Below are 6488 nucleotides of genomic sequence, written 5' to 3'. Positions count from 1 at the left end.
ACTCTGCTCTTGTGTTTATTGAAAGATTTTCTAAATGTTTACTGTAAATAGAACATTTTTTATTCTTTAAAAGAGCAGTAAGTCATAAAAAATGAACAAAATATGACAATAATTTCATCAGCTAACGAGAAATCCCAATCACAGTCTCTAAACTGGACCCTCTGATGGTGTACTGAGGTATTACAGTGTCCCCTGCTCCTACAGAACAGTCTGACTGTGTTCCTGCCCCCACCCCTCGGTCACAGTCTCTAAACTGGACCCTCTGATGGTGTACTGAGGTATTACAGTGTCCCCTGCTCCTACAGAACAGTCTGACTGTGTTCCTGCCTCCACTCCCTCAGTCACAGTCTCTAAACTGGACCCTCTGATAGTGTACTGAGGTATTACAGTGTCCCCTGCTCCTACAGAACAGTCTGACTGTGTCCCTGCCCCCACCCCCTCGGTCACAGTCTCTAAACTGGACCCTCTGATGGTGTACTGAGGTATTACAGTGTCCCCTGCTCCTACAGAACAGTCTGACTGTGTCCCTGCCCCCACCCCCTCGGTCACAGTCTCTAAACTGGACCCTCTGATGGTGTACTGAGGTATTACAGTGTCCCCTGCTCCTACAGAACAGTCTGACTGTGTTCCTGCCCCCACCCCCTCGGTCACAGACTCTAAACTGGACCCTCTGATGGTGTACTGAGGTATTACAGTGTCCCCTGCTCCTACAGAACAGTCTGACTGTGTTCCTGTGCCCACCCCCTCGGTCACAGTCTCTAAACTGGACCCTCTGATGGTGTACTGAGGTATTACAGTGTCCCCTGCTCCTACAGAACAGTCTGACTGTGTTCCTGCCCCCACCCCCTCGGACACAGACTCTAAACTGGACCCTCTGATGGTGTACTGAGGTATTACAGTGTCCCCTGCTCCTACAGAACAGTCTGACTGTGTTCCTGCCCCCACTCCCTCGGTCACAGTCTCTAAACTGGATCCTCTGATGGTGTACTGAGGTATTACAGTGTCCCCTGCTCCTACAGAACAGTCTGACTGTGTTCCTGCCCCCACCCCTCGGTCACAGTCTCTAAACTGGACCCTCTGATGGTGTACTGAGGTATTACAGTGTCCCCTGCTCCTACAGAACAGTCTGACTGTGTTCCTGCCCCCACCCCTCGGTCACAGTCTCTAAACTGGACCCTCTGATGGTGTACTGAGGTATTTCGGTGTCCCCTGCTCCTACAGAACAGTCTGACTGTGTTCCTGCCCCCAACCCCTCGGTCACAGTCTCTAAACTGGACTCTCTGATGGTGTACTGAGGTATTACAGTGTCCCCTGCTCCTACAGAACAGTCTGACTGTGTTCCTGTGCCCACCCCCTCGGTCACAGTCTCTAAACTGGACCCTCTGATGGAGTACTGGGGTATTACAGTGTCCCCTGCTCCTACAGAACAGTCTGACTGTGTTCCTGCCCCCACTCCCTCGGTCACAGTCTCTAAACTGGACCCTCTGATGGTGTACTGAGGTATTACAGTGTCCCCTGCTCCTACAGAACAGTCTGACTGTGTTCCTGCCCCCACCCCTTGGTCACAGTCTCTAAACTGGACCCTCTGATGGTGTACTGAGGTATTACGGTGTCCCCTGCTCCTACAGAACAGTCTGACTGTGTTCCTGCCCCCACCCCCTCGGTCACAGTCTCTAAACTGGACCCTCTGATGGTGTACTGAGGTATTACAGTGTCCCCTGCTCCTACAGAACAGTCTGACTGTGTTCCTGCCCCCACTCCCTCGGTCACAGTCTCTAAACTGGATCCTCTGATGGTGTACTGAGGTATTACAGTGTCCCCTGCTCCTACAGAACAGTCTGACTGTGTTCCTGCCCCCACCCCTCGGTCACAGTCTCTAAACTGGACCCTCTGATGGTGTACTGAGGTATTACGGTGTCCCCTGCTCCTACAGAACAGTCTGACTGTGTTCCTGCCCCCACTCCCTCGGTCACAGTCTCTAAACTGGACCCTCTGATGGTGTACTGAGGTATTACAGTGTCCCCTGCTCCTACAGAACAGTCTGACTGTGTTCCTGCCCCCACCCCTCGGTCACAGTCTCTAAACTGGACCCTCTGATGGTGTACTGAGGTATTTCGGTGTCCCCTGCTCCTACAGAACAGTCTGACTGTGTTCCTGCCCCCACCCCCTCGGTCACAGTCTCTAAACTGGACTCTCTGATGGTGTACTGAGGTATTACAGTGTCCCCTGCTCCTACAGAACAGTCTGACTGTGTTCCTGTGCCCACCCCCTCGGTCACAGTCTCTAAACTGGACCCTCTGATGGAGTACTGGGGTATTACAGTGTCCCCTGCTCCTACAGAACAGTCTGACTGTGTTCCTGCCCCCACTCCCTCGGTCACAGTCTCTAAACTGGACCCTCTGATGGTGTACTGAGGTATTACAGTGTCCCCTGCTCCTACAGAACAGTCTGACTGTGTTCCTGCCCCCACCCCTTGGTCACAGTCTCTAAACTGGACCCTCTGATGGTGTACTGAGGTATTACGGTGTCCCCTGCTCCTACAGAACAGTCTGACTGTGTTCCTGCCCCCACCCCCTCGGTCACAGTCTCTAAACTGGACTCTCTGATGGTGTACTGAGGTATTACAGTGTCCCCTGCTCCTACAGAACAGTCTGACTGTGTTCCTGCCCCCACCCCCTCGGTCACAGTCTCTAAACTGGACCCTCTGATGGTGTACTGAGGTATTACAGTGTCCCCTGCTCCTACAGAACAGTCTGACTGTGTTCCTGTCCCCACCCCCTCGGACACAGTCTCTAAACTGGACCCTCTGATGGAGTACTGGGGTATTACAGTGTCCCCTGCTCCTACAGAACAGTCTGACTGTGTTCCTGTGCCCACCCCCTCGGTCACAGTCTCTAAACTGGACCCTCTGATGGTGTACTGAGGTATTACAGTGTCCCCTGCTCCTACAGAACAGTCTGACTGTGTTCCTGCCCCCACTCCCTCGGTCACAGTCTCTAAACTGGACCCTCTGATGGAGTACTGGGGTATTACAGTGTCCCCTGCTCCTACAGAACAGTCTGACTGTGTTCCTGCCCCCACCTCCTCGGTCACAGTCTCTAAACTGGACCCTCTGATGGTGTACTGAGGTATTACAGTGTCCCCTGCTCCTACAGAACAGTCTGACTGTGTTCCTGTCCCCACCCCCTCGGACACAGTCTCTAAACTGGACCCTCTGATGGTGTACTGGGGTATTACAGTGTCCCCTGCTCCTACAGAACAGTCTGACTGTGTTCCTGTCCCCACCCCCTCGGACACAGTCTCTAAACTGGACCCTCTGATGGAGTACTGGGGTATTACAGTGTCCCCTGCTCCTACAGAACAGTCTGACTGTGTTCCTGTGCCCACCCCCTCGGTCACAGTCTCTAAACTGGACCCTCTGATGGTGTACTGAGGTATTACAGTGTCCCCTGCTCCTACAGAACAGTCTGACTGTGTTCCTGCCCCCACTCCCTCGGTCACAGTCTCTAAACTGGACCCTCTGATGGAGTACTGGGGTATTACAGTGTCCCCTGCTCCTACAGAACAGTCTGACTGTGTTCCTGCCCCCACCTCCTCGGTCACAGTCTCTAAACTGGACCCTCTGATGGTGTACTGAGGTATTACAGTGTCCCCTGCTCCTACAGAACAGTCTGACTGTGTTCCTGTCCCCACCCCCTCGGACACAGTCTCTAAACTGGACCCTCTGATGGTGTACTGGGGTATTACAGTGTCCCCTGCTCCTACAGAACAGTCTGACTGTGTTCCTGTGCCCACCCCCTCGGTCACAGTCTCTAAACTGGACCCTCTGATGGTGTACTGAGGTATTACAGTGTCCCCTGCTCCTACAGAACAGTCTGACTGTGTTCCTGCCCCCACCCCCTCGGACACAGTCTCTAAACTGGACTCTCTGATGGTGTACTGAGGTATTACAGTGTCCCCTGCTCCTACAGAACAGTCTGACTGTGTTCCTGCCCCCACCCCCTCGGTCACAGTCTCTAAACTGGACTCTCTGATGGTGTACGGAGGTATTACAGTGTCCCCTGCTCCTACAGAACAGTCTGACTCTGTTCCTGTCGTCTGTTTGAGGACTGTCCTAGACGGTCTACACCGACAGTGATGTGTTATCATTCTGTAGACCACAGAGGTCGAGTCTTCCTTCTGTTGCCCCCTAGTGGACTCCTCAGGCCTCCCATACCACAGTGTTTCTCCCACTGTTTACAAATATATTACACATTGAGACTGTGATGACTGTGATGATGAAGTCATGTCATAGAGTTTACCATCAGAGCTTTACACAGCACTAAAGCAGACCCACTGTTCACCCCAAAGAAATCTAAAAAAGAAAATCAAATCTGTGTTGTATTCAGGGGTAACACAGTGATGCAGCAGGGGGTGTCAGTCACACAGCTCCAGGGTCCTGGGGTAGTGTTTTCAAACATACTTTCAGCTCACTGTGAGGAGTGTGTGTGGGTTTCCTCCAGGAAACTGTCCAGAGGGTGAGTGTGTAAGTTACTGAGTGACTGGGTGAATGTGTGAGTGACCACAGGGTGAGTGCATGAGTGACTGGGTGAGTGTGTTAATGAGTGTGTGAGTGACAGGGTGAGTGCTTGATTGACTGGATAAGTGTGTGAATGACATGGTGAGTGTGTGCATGTCTGGGTGAGTGTGTGATTGACAGGGTGAGTGCTTGATTGACTGGATAAGTGTGTGAGTGACTGGGTGAGTGTGAGTGACAGGGTGAGTGTGTGAATGACTGGGTGAGTGTGTGAATGAGAGGGTGAGTGTGAATGACTGGGCGAGTGTGTGAGTGACTGGGTGAGTATTTGAATGACAGGGTGAGTGTGTGAGTGACTGGGTGAGTGTGTGAATGACAGGGTGAGTGAAAGATAAGAAGAAATAAAACTTCTTCTCCAGAGAATAGAACCAGTTACTGCTGCTCAGCAGTTTCTCAATAAAATGCCTTAATTCTGCAAAACTGGGCTGTTATTAACTTCACAGAACAGTGAGGTCAAGGCCACACTGTTAAACCTGTAAAAATATTAATGTCAAAGAAAATATAATAAAGACCTTCAGAGCCTCCTTCAGTAAACTCTTATAAACAAACCCCCTCTTTGTGAATAAGGGACTCACACTTTTTCAACAAAAATTGAGATACAGACGGGTCAACCTCCTCATTTTACAAGTGTCTCCTGCTGAACGGCCAGTCTCCCAGCATCCTTTGCTGTTAGCAGTAATTTACTGTAATTTAGGTGAGTTTTAATGAGCTCTTTTGCAGATAATTTCAGAAGTGAACATCAAATTCTCCAGAAACCCGTTGTATTGTGTGTGTGTGTGTGTGTGTGTGTGTGTAGCTGAGATTAAATTGGTTTATTTTTTAATTTTTTTATTTATAATTATTTTGTTTGTTGTGATAAATTAATTATGGCTATTGTGAACTTCACCAAAACTTTATTTCTTTTTTTATGTGTCACTATATGCTTGAAGTGTAATAAGTTCAATTTTCCTAACCGTTTTGGGTTCCCCCTGAACCTGTTTTAGCTGGGGTCTTAATTAATTAATTAATTAAGTTGAAGCTGTATGGGTGAGACCTGCTGCTCTCTTTCCTTGAGAAATGCAGTATTAAGCCACTAAACAAAGAAATTGTGATTACGTGTAATTTAATATCTCAGGAGAAAATGTTGGAATGTCAGTTTTGTGTCAAATATGAACGATATTTGGCGATGTATAACACGGTCACATTTCTTTGGCGTCACCAGTGTAGGGTGAGAGAGGGTGCTGATTTGCTGCATGAGCTTACTGTGCCCCATGCTGTTTTATTCAGGTATGTTCATTGTTGTGTGATTGTAATAAGGGTTTATATGAAATATTGAGACCTGTCGGGCTCTAATGTAGTATTTAAAACACTATACGATCAAAATATTACATTTTATTCATGTAATTATTTCATTTATATATATTTTTTATTATTTTCCTCTTTTCCTCACATGGGTTTTTGAGTTCTTTGTAGTAGCTCAGCATTATACAGTTTTGTATGGAACGTGTTTGACACCTGTTAATGAGTAGATGAGGTGAATTAATGTAATACCGTCATGTATCACAAAATTCATCATATCTGTGGTCAGGTACAAAATAACCCTCATCAGTGTATATCATTCTCTTCATATGAAACTTTTATATGATTAGGGATTTGTGAGAAGCATAGTGGATGAAAGACAAAAGAAAGACTTGAAACCTTTTACCCACTCCCACAGTTAGAACTAGAGAAGATTATCACCTCCGCAAACTGTACAACTTCCACACTTGATGCAATTCCCACAAAGTTGCTCAAAGAATTACTACCAGCTATTATTGATCCTCTTTTAACTATAGTAAACTCATCCCTTAGTCTGGGCCATGTACCCAAAGCTTTTAAACTAGCAGTTATTAAACCTATGATCAAGAAACCAAATCTTGATGCTAGTACACTG

Source organism: Hoplias malabaricus, chromosome 4 (assembly GCF_029633855.1).
Source record: "Hoplias malabaricus isolate fHopMal1 chromosome 4, fHopMal1.hap1, whole genome shotgun sequence".
Classification (NCBI taxonomy): Eukaryota; Metazoa; Chordata; class Actinopteri; order Characiformes; family Erythrinidae; genus Hoplias; species Hoplias malabaricus.
This window is presented reverse-complemented; position numbering follows the sequence as displayed.